At 47.8% G+C, this 16,920-nt stretch overlaps 1 protein-coding gene across 4 annotated transcripts in view; it reads right to left on the reverse strand.

Moving 5' to 3' along the window:
* Window positions 1–16,920, reverse strand: part of Mpi (mannose phosphate isomerase) — a 169,035-nt gene that overhangs the window by 120,755 nt on the left and 31,360 nt on the right. The window lies entirely within an intron of this gene.

Here is a 16,920-nt window from a genome sequence, read left to right on the forward strand (position 1 = left end):
GTGATTTGAAACTCTTTAATGCAGTGAAATCATGTGTGAACGAGTAGCCCTTTCTATTGACCTTAGTTCAGTAATTTGTCTATATTTTTATGCTTCAGGAAAATACCCAAACCTAACATTCCAATGGCTCTAAGTGCCCACTTCTCTCTCTAAGTTTGTTGATGCAAGAGTTGTCTATAATGCACACATTCTTTAAAAACTAGGTTCCCTGGCATAAAATTTATAAAATAATAACAATAAACAAGATATTCTTGAAGTTAGGAAGTACGGAGAAAGTAAGAGACTAGGAGATTTGGCATAGCTTGTGAGAATAAAGATGTATAAAACAATAGTAATATCTACAATGTTTGCAAATACTGAGATATGAGGCGTAATACAGTAAAAGAAAAAGAAATTAAAGAACTAAAGAACTAAAGGGTATACAGTACAAAATTATGAAAGGGATGTTTTAGCAGGTTGCAACCACATCTTATTAGGGTTAAGAGCAGAAACAGGACTATAACCAGTTGAAAATAAAATAGAGTATAAAAACTTCATGCTTTTTCATATCATAACATAACATCAGGAGATAATATAAGACCAAATAAGGGAACCGTATGGGGAATGCTGGGGAAAAGTATTATAGAAACATGCAAAAAATTATTCTTTAAAATTGAAGAAAGAAAGTATAAAAAGCAAAAACAAAAAAAAATAAAAAGTAAAGTGGCAAATGAAATTAAAAGAAAAATAGGAGAAAAGAAGGCAGAAATGACCAAACTGAGGTATGTAAATAGTAATGGCAGAAGAGATTACATTGGAGAATTTAACATAAAGGAAGAGGTAATAGTTATGAAAACAAGGTTAAATATGACAAATTTGAAGATAATTTGTATTTTTCCTAACCATACAAACCTTAGCTATTTACAAAGGGTATTACTTTTAGCGTAGCTGAAATGGCGAGCCATTAGAATTTAACGAGGGTGTATTACCCCCGCGCTAGTTAGCGGGGGGGGTAGGGGAGTGGTAGCTAGCTACCCCTCCTCCCCCTCACACACAGGTGAATACTCACTTTCACTTAGAGGTAGGACTTGTCTTGGGGGACAGGGCTGGCGGGCAAATATGTGTAAATAGCTAAGGTTTGTATGGTTAGGAAAAATACAAATTATCTTCGAATTTGTCATTTGTTCTGTAACCGAAATACAAACCACGCTATTTACAAAGGGCGACTTATCCCTTAGGAAGGGTGGAAAGTCCCCAGCCATACTGGCTTTGGCTTTACCCGGGAACTCAGAATCCGAGTGAGTCGCACTTGAGAAAAGGAGTCCCTGCACCTCACAAGTTCCTTGCTCCGCAGAGAACCATGTGGCCTACGTAAGCTTGTGTGTGAAGGAAGAAGTGTGACCCGTCCTAGGCAGTTGACCTGGAGTTCCAGAAGGAACTCTGGGTTAGGACGTTCCCAATACCACCTCGTCAGGGTATGGGGGACGCGACAGTATTGACTCAATACTCGGAACACAAGGAAGCATGGTTTACCTACAGAGGTTCGAGGTCAGCTATGCAGAGACCAGGAAGCTGCTTCCCCGTAGAGGGGATGATGAAGAAAGAAGTAAGGGCCAGACATACTTCTTTCGTTCATGCAGACTAAAACCTGATAACAATGCCCTCAACCTTCTGCTACCTGTCCAAAAAGGAGCCTGAGGTTAGACCAGCTGTTGTGTAGCCACCACAGAGCGATAGAAAACGTATCGAGACTCCTGTGGGTCACGCCCTGCAGGAAGCGGGCTGCGAAGGTCATTAGACGCTTCCAGACTCCAGCTTGTAGCACCTGCGTCACAGAGTAGTATTACTCGAAGGCGAGGGACGTTGCGATGTATCCAACATCGTGCTGTAGGGCGACGTGAAGGGGGAGGGTCTGAAGACAGGTCGAGATGAATGTCCTCGAGTCCGGGCTGAAGAGGTATACTGGTGACTCTCCCCCCATGTCCTCCTTGTGCTCCCAAATCGGCTGCAACTGAGGACAAACTGCAGCTGTTCCCAGCGCTAACCTCTCGATTCCTTACTGGCAAGAAAGAGAAGGTCTTGGGACATCAGACACAGAATGGAGACTCGAAATCTAGAATGAATCGGATCGAAGGGCCGGGACCCTCAGATTCTGAGTCTAGCCAACAACTCAGGAGCGAGCCTGAATGTTGCCTTCCCCTCTTCCTTAGAAAGGGGGGAGTAGTAAGAGACCAAGAAGATTGCTTACACACTGGCCGTGGCCAGAGTGAGCAGAAGACCCAAGGCGGAATACAATCCGAGGCCTGTCGTAAAAGGGTCCTGAGAAGATCTCTTAAAGGACTAAAAGTCCGAGCCATGCTCCAAGTTGGAGGTCTTCCTCCGACTAGGGCAGGGACGATCGTAGCTTCGCATGAGCGAGGATAGATCCAGCGGGCAGGAAAAAGTTATTCCTTTAAGCCTGAAGGTCAGGGAAAGGCTGAGCGACAGGCTTCATTGCCGAGAGCGGAAAGGAGTTTCCTCCCGCCGAAAGGCAATAAGACCGTTATTGCTGGAGAAGAGGCCTCAAGGGAAGAGGTATATCTCCCACGGCACCAACCACCTTAGACTCTTCACTTTGCCTGGGAGACCCCTGTGGATGACTATCGCAGATGACGCGACCTCCGTACCACGACTGTAGCGGGTTGTCTCTTCTAGAGGAGGAAGCGTAGTGTCTCCAGGCATGAAGTCGAAGCGACGCCCCGGTTCGGGAGAGATGTCGCAGTGTGGTTGCTTGAGTAGTCTGCGCCGTGGGAGAAGCTCTCCCGGGAGTTCCGTCAGGGGAAGCAGAGGGTCCAGAAACCGTTCTGCGCATAGTCCCAGTGGAGCTCTCCCATTGAAAGGTTGACAGACAACCTGGTCTTGTTGAGACCCATTGTCCACAGACAAAAAGGAGGGAAGACGCAGGCGTCGAAGTTGTCCCACCATCACCGGAATGCATCTTGCCAGAGTCTCGGGGTCTGAGACTGGGGGGAAGAATAGCGGAGGCTTGAGGTTCCAAGCTGTCGCAATCAGGTCTCCCAGACCAGCACTTGCTGGTTACCCAAGGTCAAAGACCCCCAGGTACACTCTCTCTATGAGGCTCTGCTCGGATAGTCTGAGAGAAACATTCCCCTGCCTGGAATGAGAGAGCCGATGGTGGTATTGAGAGAATCTCAATCATCCCGGTATCTCTACTGCAAGATGTGAAGGTGTGAAAATGCGTCCCCTGCTGGTTAGAATGAAGTCGACGCGCAACGGGGCGACCCGGCAGGAGCTGTAGGATCTGAAGAGGGGCCAGACTAAGGCCCCTAAGCCTGCCTGAATGATGGAGAGGTATCCTTCAGGTCTTGACCATAGGCCTGGACCGGAACATGCCCCCCCCCCCTTTCCTTTGACGAGTCCGAGAACCGCATCAAGAATGTGGGGAAAGGACGAGAATATCCACTACCCTCAAGAGGCTCCATAGGTCAACACCCATTGCAGGTCTAATAGTTCCGCTGGTCCCATAGAGCCAGGGAGTCCGGTTAAACATTGCCTGAAGCCACCGGAACTTGGACTGCCCCACATGGAACTTATCCTGAGGCGACCGTTCGGACTATAGACGGGTCAATGAGGAAAGAAGAACTAGGAAACATTCCAAGGTAGGGCTGAAAGCTCTGCTCGACTGAGAACAGGTACTGCGACTCTCCTCAGTCTTGCCACAGTCAACCGAAAGGAAGGCTCGGAGGATGTGGTAACAGAATCTGGCGTCCCCAGGTGGTCACCCATCCAAGTACCGACGTTGCTTAACCTCGCTGGACGGACGAGAAGCGGGGTTTCCAATGTGGTAAGGCGGTTGACTCAATATCATGGCCAGATACTCCAGATGTTGAGGCAGAGGAAGAGAAGGCTCCAAGCAAAATACCATGAGCCCACACTCATGGTAAGCATCCGGAAGCTTGTCCCGGCGCTGAAGAAGGTCGAAACCCGAGCCTACCGGAGTTGACCAGCCCTCCAAACAGCAGAGGAGGCGGAAGCCTGCACCTGAGCGGCCAAGAGGAAGGCAGGGAGAGTTCTCTGGGGAAACAAACCTGCTATGCCGCGGCGGGATAGCCACACTGCATCATAAGCAGGAATACTTGCAGTCTAGGCTGAATTCGACAAGCACCCTGGAAGATGGATGGAATGGAAACTGAAAGTACCCGTCCTTCCGATCCAGGGTTTAAGGAGTCCTGTCGCCTCGTTACCAGTCTGATCGATTCTGCTGGTCTACGCTGGCCGAAGTTTGTTCGACAAACTTGATCAGGGCTGAGAGGTCGACTATGGACATCCCTTCTCAGATCCTTCCTTACAAGAAAGGATCGACTGAGGGGGCCGGGGGTGAAGCCGTCGATGATCCTAAGGAAGACCTTCGCCTAAGGTATGGATCATTCTGCCCAACCGGGCAACTCTGCTGACGCTATGGCATAGAGGTTCAGAGACACTGAATTCGCTGACAGAGACGGCAGGCGCGATATCCTTGGCTACTCACAGAGATTGTGCGGGAATGGGCATCGGGAAGCTATCATTCGGATGAGTAACCTTAAGCATCCTCCCAGCGAAAAACCTGCAATCCTAGAGTTCGTGAACTCCTTTTAGGACTATGCCCCCCCCGGGGGAGTCTCCCGTGCCATCTGTTCCTGACAGGAGGAAACTGCAATTGGACACCTTGTCCCAGTTGTCGTAGCCGACGTGGTTGAAAGAAAAGGGCGCTGGAGCCCTGCAGAGTCTGGAAGAAAGCGCCTTGGAGGAGTGAAACCGGAAGTCGATTTACTCCGCACAGCAGCTGTCTAAGTCTCTGTCCTTGGGCACAAACAAACTCTTCTCAAGGGTGGAAGAGTGTCTGAGGTCGTCGACCTCCACAGATGAGACACCCGAAGGAAGCCCTCAGTCAGCGCGTCCAGATGGTACAACATCGAGCTTGTCCGCAAGTTAGATACTTAACGACGAAAGGCCAAGGAGCCTGAGCTCGAGAGGAGGAAAGTACCCTTGATCTTCCTGTAGCTTCCTTGAACCAAACCTCGGGCCGTAACCGAGGAGGGAAAGAACCTGGTAAGCTCCCAGAGGAAGAGGTAAGCAGTCACCCCTTGTCTGATGGAGAAATCTCGAACGGAAAGCCCCCCCGCCAAAAATCCTTCCTGGGAATGACGGGGAAGGGCTAACCCAGGTTCAGGAATAGAGGAGTGTTGCTCAGATCTCCCTTAAGTTTCTCCTATTCTTGCAAGTGCCATGCTCTGTGTTTACGGGGTGAGGCAGTGTTCTGGAAATACGCTCCAGAAGAACTCGCCAGGCTGGTCATGCTGCGAAAACCCCATTGGGAATCGTGGTCGCAATTGCCCTGGAGCTCGCGCGACGGGAATTCCTGGTGGTCGGTGAGCGATAACCCATAGACGAGCAATGGATACTGCAAGAAATAAGCCGACATTTGTGCGAAGAAACACTGTAGGTTCGCGCGACGGAACACCATCCGTCCGCGCGATGGAAAAACCGTTGGTTCGCGCGTGGGCGAACATTGGAGAGCATGAGCGTAGACGTGCAGGCACGTGGGCGTGTGGGCGCGCAGTCGAGTGGTCGTGCGGTTGCACGGCGAGCGGTCGCGCGGTTGCACGGCGAGCGGTCGCGCAGTTGCATGGGCGAGCGGTCGCGCGGTTGAGCGGTCGCGCGGGAGCGCAGGCGAGCGGTCGTGAGGGTGGCCAGGTGGATGAGAGCGAGTCCGAGGCGGCGAACGCAAGCGTTAGCGCGATGGCGAGGAAACGTGCTGCCGCGTGGGCAAGGAGGACCGCTGGCGATATGGATCAACAAGCGATCGGTGGTGAGCTGGTGAGCGCTAACGCGCAGGTTGGCGATGGCGCGTTGTGTTATGCCGACGCGACGGTCGAGCAGTATGCGCAGGTGAGCGATCGTGCGTTGGCGAGCAGTATGCGAAGGTGAGCGATCGCGAGCAGTGATCAGCATGCGCCAGGTCGTGCGATGGTGATCAGTATGCGCAGGGTCGCGCGATGGTGATCAACATGCCAGGGTCGCGCGATGGCGATCAGCATGCGCAGGTCGGTGGTCGCGCGATGGCGAACAGCATCTGCAGGTGGGCGATCACGCGATGGCGAACAGCATAAGCAGTTGAGGGTCGCGTGATGGTGATCAGCATGCGCAGGTGTGCGGTCGCGCGATGGCGTCAGCATCCGCAGTTGAGGGTCGCGCGATGGCGATCAGCATCCGCAGTTGAGGGTCGCGCGATGGCGATCAGCATCCGCAGTTGAGGGTCGCGCGATGGCGATCAGCATCCGCAGTTGAGGGTCGCGCGATGGCGATCAGCATCCGCAGTTGAGGGTCGCGCGATGGCGATCAGCATCCGCAGTTGAGGGTCGCGCGATGGCGATCAGCATCCGCAGTTGAGGGTCGCGCGATGGCGATCAGCATCCGCAGTTGAGGGTCGCGCGATGGCGATCAGCATCCGCAGTTGAGGGTCGCGCGATGGAGATCAGCATCCGCAGTTGAGGGTCGCGCGATGGCGATCAGCATGCGCAGGTGAGCTAGTAGCTGGCGAACCATGTTCCTTCAGAAGTGTTGGAGAACGTTGGCGTGCCGGCTGTAACAAACGTGGGCAATCCGGAGATCGCTGGCGAGCTGATGATCGCTGACGAGCTGATGATCGCTGGCGAGCTGATGATCGCTGGCGAGCTGATGATCGCTGGCGAGCTGATGATCGTTGACGAGCAGAAGGCTACGCGTGGAGGCCTGCGCAAAGAAGAAGAGACCTTGACCCCGACCTGAACCGAAGTTCTAGATCGCAAGGGCGAACGTGGGCGCACAGGGCGCGTAACAGGAACCAACAGGAACCGCAGGGATGATCATCTTGAAAGCGCTGACGAACAGGAGAGCGCTGATGAGCAGAAGAGCGCCTGTGTGCTCACACTGAGCAGGAGCAGGAGAGAACACAGCAGAAGGGCGCGCAGGGAAACCCTGACACGCAAGGGAAGAACCCCCGTGGGGGCAACCCTTTGCCCCGAAGGGATCGTTGTCCGCCGGGAGACTGATGTCCGTCGGAAGACCGCTGTCCGTCGGGAAGACCGTTGTCCGTCGGGAAGACCGTTGCCCGTCGGAAGACGAGATCAGACTGCTGTCCATCTGCACCAAGGCGGAAGATCGAGAAAAAGGGCGCGCAGGGAAACCCTGACACGCAAGGGAAGAACCCCCGTGGGGACAACCCTTTGCCCCGAAGGGATCGTTGTCCGCCGGGAGACTGATGTCCGTCGGAAGACCGCTGTCCGTCGGGAAGACCGTTGTCCGTCGGGAAGACCGTTGTCCGTCGGGAAGACCGTTGCCCGTCGGAAGACGAGATCAGACTGCTGTCCATCTGCACCAAGGCGGAAGATCGAGAAAAAGGAGTTGTAGGCTGCAAACGGAGATCCAAAAAGGCGCCTCAAGCACCCTTATAGGGAGATGAGAGGCCCTTACGACGAGGCGGACGGTGGGCCTTACGGCGAGGGAGGCCAACAGCAACAGCAACAGGAGAAACCTCCGAAGAGGAGTCTCTATGAGTGTACTCTCTCGCGAACGAAAGAGAAACACTTCGTGGAAGAGACTGGTCAGCCAGTGACCTAAAAGGAGCAATCCTCCGAAGAGGAGCTCCTGCAGTTGCCCAGCCCCTTGAGCGAAACTGCAGGTGCGACCGCTCAGCACCAAGAGCATAGTCGCACGAAAAAAAGGCAAGAGAAGAACCCCCAAAAGGGGAAAAACTCAAGCCTGGACAGGAAAAACTTCCCTCGGAAGGAAAGTTACCCGCCCAAGGATGCAAGCCTCCTGAGAGTTCTAAAATGAACTGGAGAGCTGTCCGTCGTCACGGGAGTACTACCAGTAGAAGGAGACACGCCCCTGACGAAAATACAAGGGGGGAGGCAGCAACAGCCGAATCCCCAGGACTCAACCAGACAGCTCACACCGTTGCTATATTACAGAAACGAACTAGATCGATAACTGTAAAAAATAAAACAAATAATATTAGTACACATTCATTCCCCCGGGAAGGCTCCGAAGAGGAATCCCGAGGGAAAGGAACAAGAATTACACAACAGGCACGTGCCCTCACAACCACTTACACTCGCGGAAGGAGAGCTGTAACCAAAACAGAATTATAACAATTATAATTATGTAACTATGTAATTATGAAATTTAAAATGAATGAACACTAAAGAAAGAACGAAAACCCCGAAAGGAATCGTTCTACAAGCTGAAAAACAAAAAACAACTACAATTAGATTCATAACTAATTGAGACAAACGTACGGCGTAGCAACCCCCCACACGAAAAGGAAGCTAGGCTACAAGGCCGTAGTAACACGTAGTAAAAGGGTGAACGACCTCAAGAGAGAGAGAGAGAGAGAAAGACATAAGTCAAACTCGATCGCTACCCATAAAATTACGCCGTGGTGGCCTAACTGCCGAGGCCTCCACGTAGATATCGTACACTACACACACAAATCTGAAAAGGAAACTTACTCATTTCTATACTCAAATATATATACAAACATGAAAACATGTTTACATATATATTGAGTAAATGAAAAGTAAGCGATTAAGTAAAGACAAAACAAACAATGGCTGCCAAGCGAGGACCAAGACAGAGATGTCTGTCACAGTCCGAGCCAAAAGTGAAAGTGAGTATTCACCTGTGTGTGAGGGGGAGGAGGGGTAGCTAGCTACCACTCCCCCACCCCCCCGCTAACTAGCGCGGGGGTAATACACCCTCGTTAAATTCTAATGGCTCGCCATTTCAGCTACGCTAAAAGTAATACCCTTTGTAAATAGCGTGGTTTGTATTTCGGTTACGGAACAAATGATAGAATTAAAAAGAAAATTATAGATACAGGAATGAAGAAAGAAGAAGATAGGCTTTGTGTGCAGCTTAGTGAGGCAGATGATACAACTCCGCATATGTTTAGCTGTAAGGAATTAAGAAAATTTAGAAGAAATTGCATAGAATTAGGGAAATTAGAAACACCAACTAAAGATGTTGCCCAATGTATTAGACAGCCTCTGGAAGTTAGAAGGAAAGTATGCAAGCTGTGCTGTCTCTGTAGGAGGTAAATAATGACAATGAACTTTCTGCAGATAGCAGCGCTTTGCACCTACTCTTTGAGTAGTATTCCAACAATCACAGTATTGTGAAGAGAGCATCAAGGAATTTTGAACCTGGTAAAATGTGTGCATAATGTGACTATCCTTTGTGGAAGTTACACAAACAACCCTGTCATTGTAGGTTCAGCAAATGAGATAAACCTTGACCAACTGCAAGGCTAGGAAACAACATTCACAATAATGTTAGTTAAAGGGAAGAGTAAGTATCCTTTGTCAAATGATATTAGTTGTGGGAGGCAAAGTATCCACCTACTATTAGTGGAGGGTGTGTGTTTGCTAGAGCATTCTAGTATCCAAAAGTGATAGTAAGGATGAGAAGGCAAGGCATCCCTTTGTAATGCTAGATCACAAAACATGATATTTTAATTATAAAATAAATTTTTGAATATACTTACCCGGTGAATATATAATAGCTGAGCCTCCGGCGGCTCGACAGAAAAACACACAAAAACTCGCGAGCGATCGCTATGAAGGTTGCGGGTGTGCCCACTAGCGCCAACTATCGGCCAGATACCGCATATACATGTAAACAGACCCAATTTTTCTCATCCCGCTGGGTCTCTATCGGGGAGGAAGGGGGGGGGGCCTTTAATTTATATATTCACCGGGTAAGTATATTCAAAAATTTATTTTATAATTAAAATATCATTTTTAAATATTTAACTTAGCCGGTGAATATATAATAGCTGATTCAGACCCATGGTGGTGGGTAGAGACCAGAGTTAATTAAGTTTACAGCGTATATGCTTAGAGTTTTTGACAGTTATATCATAATAAAACCCAAATATATAAAGGTACCTGGTAAGGAAGTTGACTTAGACGATTACTCTGCCTTATTAGTCTGTCTTCCTCACGAAGCCCAGCGATCCTCTTAGGATGCTGAAAGACTCCCAGGAGCTGAAGTATTAAGGGCTGCAACCCATACAACAGGACCTCATCAAACCCCTAATCTGGGCGCTCTCAAGAAATGACTTTGACCACCCGCCAAATCAACCAGGATGCGAAAGGCTTCTTAGCCTTCTGTACAACCCAAAAAAAACAATATTAAAAACATTTCAAGAGACAGATTAAAAAGGATATTGGAATTAGGGTAATGTAGTGGTAGAACCCTCACCCACTACTGCACTCGCTGCAACGAATGGACCCAGTGTGTAGCAGTCCTCGTAAAGAGTCTGGACATCTTTTAAGTAAAATGACGCGAACACTGACTTGCTTCTCCAAAAAGTCGCGTCCATAATACTTTGCAGAGATCTATTTTGCTTGAAGGCCACGGAGGTTGCTATAGCTCTAACTTCGTGCGTCTTAACCTTAAGCAAACATCGGTCTTTCTCATTCAAGTGAGAATGAGCTTCTCGTATTAAAAATCTGATAAAATATGACAAAGCATTCTTTGACATAGGCAATGATGGTTTCTTAACTGAGCACCATAATGCCTCAGATTTACCTCGTAATGACTTAGTACGAGCTAAATAGAACTTAAGAGCTCTAACAGGACATAATACTCTTTCCAGTTCGTTGCCTACGATCTCTGATAAGCAAGGAATATCAAAAGATTTAGGCCAAGGACGAGAAGGCAGTTCATTTTTGGCCAGGAAACCAAGTTGAAGTGAACAAGTGGCTTTTTCTGTAGAAAAGCCGATGTTCTTACTGAAGGCATGAAGTTCACTGACCCTTTTAGCCGAAGCCAAGCACACTAGGAAAAGTGTCTTGAGGGTGAGATCCTTCAGGGAGGCTGAATGTAATGGCTCAAACCTGTCTGACATGAGGAACCTTAGGACCACGTCTAAGTTCCATCCAGGAGTTGCCATACGACGTTCCTTAGAGGTCTCGAAAGACTTAAGGAGATCTTGGAGATCTTTATTGTTGGAAAGATCTAAGCCTCTATGTCGAAAGACCGAAGCCAACATGCTCCTGTAGCCCTTAATCGTGGGAGCTGATAGGGAGCGAACCTTTCTCAGATGTAAAAGAAAATCTGCGATTTGGGCTACAGAGGTACTGGACGAGGACACAGATGCTGACTTGCACCAGTCTCGAAAGACTTCCCACTTTGACTGGTATACTCTAATGGTAGAAGCTCTCCTCGCTCTTGCCATCGCACTGGCTGCCTCCTTCGAAAAGCCTCGAGCTCTTGAGAGTCTTTCGATAGTCTGAAGGAAGTCAGACGAAGAGCGGGGAGGCTTTGATGGACATTCTTTACGTGGGGCTGACGTAACAGATCTACCCTTAGAGGAAGACTTCTTGGAAAGTCTACCAGCCATTGAAGTACCTCGGTGAACCACTCTCTCGCGGGCCAGAGGGGAGCAACCAACGTCAACCTTGTCCCTTCGTGAGAGGCGAACTTCTGCAGTACCTTGTTGACTATCTTGAATGGTGGGAATGCATATAAGTCCAGAAGAGACCAATCCAGTAGAAACGCGTCTATGTGGATTGCTTCTGTATCTAGGACTGGAGAGCAATAGATTGGTAACCTTTTGGTCAACGAGGAGGCAAAGAGGTCTATGGTGGGTTGACCCCAAGTAGCCCAAAGACTCTTGCCCACGTCCTTGTGGAGGGTCCATTCCGTGAGTATCACCTGAACCCTCCGACTGAGACAGTCTGCCAAGACGTTCAAGTCCCCCTGGATGAATCTCGTCAACAGGGAGATGCCTCGATTTCTTGACCATATGAGAAGGTCCCTTGCGATCTCGAGCAGCGTGAAGGAGTGTGTGCCTCCTTGCTTGGAGATGTACGCCAAAGCTGTGGTGTTGTCTGAGTTGACCTCTACCACTTAGTTTCGAAGAAAGCTTTCGAATATCATCAAGGCCAAGTGGACTGCTAATAGCTCCTTGCCGTTGATGTGCATGCTCTTCTGACTAGAGGTCCACAGACCCGAGCATTCCCGACCGTCCAGGGTCGCACCCCAACCCAAATCCGACGCGTCTGAGAACAACACGTGGTTTGGGTTCTTGACTGCTAGGGATAGTCCCTCTCTCAGACGGATATTGCTGTCCCACCATTTCAGGCATGCCTTTACTGGTTTGGAGACTGGGAATGATACCGTCTCTAACGTCTTGTCCTAGTTCCAGTGAGAGGCTAGATGGAACCGGAGAGGCAGAAGGTGTAGTCTCCCTAGTGAGACAAACTGCTCCAGGGATGAGAGAGTCCCTACGAGACTGTTCCAACTCCTGACTGAACAAACGTTCTCTTTTCAGCATTAGTTGGACTTCGAGCAGGGCTTGTTCTATTCGGGTGGCAGACGGAAAAGCCCGAAAAAACTGGACTGCGAATCTCCATCCCCAAATATAGAATAATCTGGGATGGGATCAGTTAGGACTTTTAGGTTGACCAAAAGTCCCAACTCCCTGGCCAGACTCAACGTCCAATGTAGATCCTGCAGACAGCGAAGACTGGACGATGCTCTGAGAAGCCAGTCGTCCAAGTACAGGGAGGCTCGGATCCCCGATAGATGGAGGGATTTTGCCACATTCCTCATGAGCCTCGTAAACACGAGAGGAGCAGGACTGAGGCCAAAGCACAGGGCTCGAAACTGGTACCCCACATTCCTGTAAACAAACCTCAGAAACGGTTGGGAATCCGGGTGTATAGGAATGTGGAAGTATGCCTCCTGAAGGTCGAGAGAGACCATCCAGTCGCCTTCCATTAATGCTGTCAAGACAGCCTGGTAGACTTCATCGTGAAGTTTGTCTTGACAATGAACACATTGAGCGCACTTGCCTCTTACGTACTCCTGCAGTGAACATGGCTGCCAGATCATTGGAGCCATCCCTGAGGGACTTGTTCCTGCAGAGAACGTGGCTGTCAGATCATTGGAGCCATCCCTGAAAGCCTTGTTTATGCATGACATAATTGTACAGCAAAACTTCAAACGCTCGAAAAAACTCCTAACAGGAGATGGTCTAGCTCTGAAGTCGACCATAAAATCTTGGAGCGTCTCATGGCCAGGCACCAGGGAGAGTCTATGAGGTTTGAGAAGTCTATCTGGGCAGAGGCAGGAACTCCCAAGCCGAGAACTTCTCCCGTGTCATATCAGACTCTCGCTCTATAAGCCAGCTTAAAAGTAGGGAAAGCAAAGGCTGTCTCCTCCAAACTCCTCCTGGTGATTAACCAGTCGCCTAGCAAACGTAAAGCTCTCTTAGAAGAGCGAGAGAGCACTAGCTTAGAAAACAACGGCTTCGAAGTAGCTAGGCCTAGTGTAAACTCTGACGTTTAGGCGAACGAGGAGCAGCAGTTACAAAAAGATCCGGACAAAGATCCTTAAAAATCAGCATGATTTATTTAAAGTCCATAGAGGGCTGAGCAGCTTTAGGCTCCTCTCCGTCTGACAGAGTCCTCAAGGGAATATCAGTAGGAGGGGGATCAGCAACTTCCTCATCTGAAGGAACCTTGTCCGACAATTGCCGAGTCTCAAGCAAGGGAGAGACCTGCCGTGGTGGCAATGCTTGACAAGCAGAGTCCACACGCAAAGGAGCAACAGTAGCAGTCAAGGACGCTATGTCATGTAACTGCTTAAAGGACTGACCAGTAACAACAACAGGTGCGGGAGGACGTTCGACGTCAACTCGAGACTGCCTTGACTGCTTAGACTGAGCAGTCAAAACAACTCTTGACTGCGGTGCTTGACGCTCAACGTCAAAACAAGTCAACTATGCTGGTTGGTGAACGTCCTGAACGTCAACAAGAGCAAGCGGCAGCGGCTGAACGTCCACAAGCGGCTGAGAGTCAACACGGGACTGAATCGAGTGAGGCTCTACAAAACACGATTGACGTGACTTTGTAACGTCAATGTCAACAGGACGAGCAAAGGCTTGTTTGGGCGGCTGACGGCCAGGATCTCGATCAGCTAAGCGGCGAGGATCATCGTGAACCTGCTCAACAGAATAGTCCTCCATAAGAGAGGCAAGCTTATTCTGCATGTCTTGCCGTACAACCCATTTAGGATCAACGGGAATGGTTGCGGTAAGAGACGAGGGTAACGTCTGTGACTGCAAAACCTTGCCTACAATAAGACTCTCGGAGCCTGTGTTACGCTTTTGTTTAGGCGGCGAGCAGTCTTCCGATGACTGCATAGGGTCAGAGCTGTCCTAATGGCTACAACCAGGACGCTGGACCTGTCCTGAAAGGACTGACTTTCGCTTAAAGGGCCTCGAAACCTTTGCTCCACGGTTTCTTACGCGAAAAGCCTTCGGATGACGAGGAGAAAATCGTCTCACTCGTCTTATGGTAGGGGCGGTGTTGATGAGACACGCCTGAAACCATAGAGGGAACGTCTGTTCGCTGATCAAGTCCTCTCGAACCCATAAGTCGTACGACATAACTTCTCCCCTGGGCTTGGGAGCTTGCAAGAGGTCTCGGACTAGGCGAACGACAGGCACGAACAGACGAACCCTCGGTCGCAACACTGATAACACTTTGCGCAATTATCACTTTATCACTACGATTTTCTGTTTTGCACTTACTTCACTGAAATCGAATTTTTCAACAATTCACATTAGGTATGAATAAAACTGATTTCTACCTGAAGCACGCAATTCTACCCTCATCAAAAGGTTATAATTGCGAAAAAAGTCGTATAATGTAAGCACATTAATACAAGCAAAAAAACAGTAAACATATATTAAGATAAAAAGATCAGTGGCTGGGAAGGAGACTAAACACTAGTTCATTCAAAACTACGTTTTCAATCTCTCACCGTACAGTGCCTTGGGACGAGAATAAAAACTAAAAACGTTTTATCCTTTCTCCCCGTACAGAGACTAGGGACGAGAGTAAAAAACTGACTCGATAACAACGTTACTCGCTTGGGACGAGAATAAAGATCGGAACGTTCTCTCTTCCTTTCTCTCTCTCCGTCTCTCTCTCTCTCTCTCTCTCTCTTGATTTCGCACCGAAGAGAAAAGCCCACTTACCTTTCGTCAATAAACAGGTTATTTGACCAAAGGAAAAAACTGAAAGGTTTTTCAATTAACAAGTTCCTTTAAAATAGTATTTAAAACATTTAAGTTTGAAAGAAGAATGAACAAAACGTCAGAATCGATTTACTCTTTCTGCAAAGTGAAACCGTGATTCTCTCTATCGTAACGATAGAGCGCAAACTGCGTAGCATAAATAAACTAAACGTTAGTTCATCTTTGAAACAGTACGAAGACTATTCAAAGAAAATCTTTCATAAAATATCTACTAAAAAATATTCATTTAATAAGTTTTAAATCATTTGCTCTATAAAAGTTATTTACGATTAAAAGGGCTCAACGTTGTTTAACTTCGGTTTCCAAGTTAGGACCGCCTACTCTCGGATTAGGGGAGGAATAGGTAAGGTCGCATATAAACAAATCATTAAAATTTATCTTGATGTTTATTATAAATGGAAAGCTAATCGAAGAGGCCTAATAAAGGCGGTTGATATATAAAATATATAGAGGAAAATCTATAATTAACAACAACAATTTATAACGTGATAAGATAATTGCTAAAAGCCTAAAACACACTTCCGTACTAAGGGAAGGGTCGGCCATTTAAAAGTCAAAGAAAGTCCAAAAAACAATTTCAAAGTCATCAACAATTAAATCTATCCAAAAACAAGTTCAAGATTTAAGTTGAAGATAAAACACCTGCATTGCGAAAGCTCAAACCAAAAGGAAGTACTTCACCAAGACTGTTGAAAAACTCCAGGTTAACAGCGAGTAATGGTACGTCTTGTCGATCAGACCGACAGAGAAAAATTGGGTCTGTTTACATGTACAGTATATGCGGTAGCCTATCTGGCCGATAGTTGGCGCTAGTGGGCACACCCGCAACCTTCATAGCGATCGCTCGCGAGTTTTTGTGTGTTTTTCTGTCGAGCCGCCGGAGGCTCAGCTATTATATATTCACCGGCTAAGTTAAATATTTAAAAGTAGACATTTGCAACCTTTAGATTGCTATATTTTGCAAGTCTCCTTATCATGTTGAAAGATAATTTGCATATTTCATAGTATACAAACTTGTATTTTATTTAGAGGATGATTGAGCATGTGCGCTGGAAAATATGATACAACTTAAAAATCTAATTAGCAAAGGACAGGTAACAAAGAGGTCCCTCTGACCCGTAAGACATATTCCAGACAATTTTGGATATATATTTCAGTGTCTAGAGTTAGTCTAGCCATAAAAATGCTCACACAAAACATCAACAACCCACCACTAGTTAACAAGGCTATCAGGGGTAGATCAACCACACCCGCTCTCACACTCAACAGTGACTACTCTTTACTCTTAATTCTCTTCTGGTTTTCCTATTAATTGGCTGTATTAACTTTAAATTTTCTTTATCTTTTAAGGTGTAATTACTTTTGAGGATTGTCAAGTAAAAAATTATGACAAATATGTTATTTTCATTAGTAAAATAAATTTTTGAATATACTTACCCGATGATCATATAGCTGTCAGCTCTGCTGCCCGACAGAAAAAACCTACGGGCGGAATACGCCAGCGATCGCTATACAGGTGGGGGTGTACATCAACAGCGCCATCTGTCAAGTAGGTACTCAAGTACTCGATGTCAACATAGAACCAATTTTCTCCTCTGTCCACTGGGTCTCTATTGGGGAGGAAGGGTGGGTCCTTTAATTTATGATCATCGGGTAAGTATATTCAAAAATTTATTTTACTAATGAAAATAACATTTTTCAATATTAAACTTACCCGATGATCATATAGCTGATTCACACCCAGGGGGGTGGGTAGAGACCAGCATTACATGTTGACATTATTATGAGCTAAGTATTCCGTATTT

Source organism: Palaemon carinicauda, chromosome 3, assembly GCF_036898095.1.
Source record: "Palaemon carinicauda isolate YSFRI2023 chromosome 3, ASM3689809v2, whole genome shotgun sequence".
NCBI lineage: Eukaryota > Metazoa > Arthropoda > Malacostraca > Decapoda > Palaemonidae > Palaemon > Palaemon carinicauda.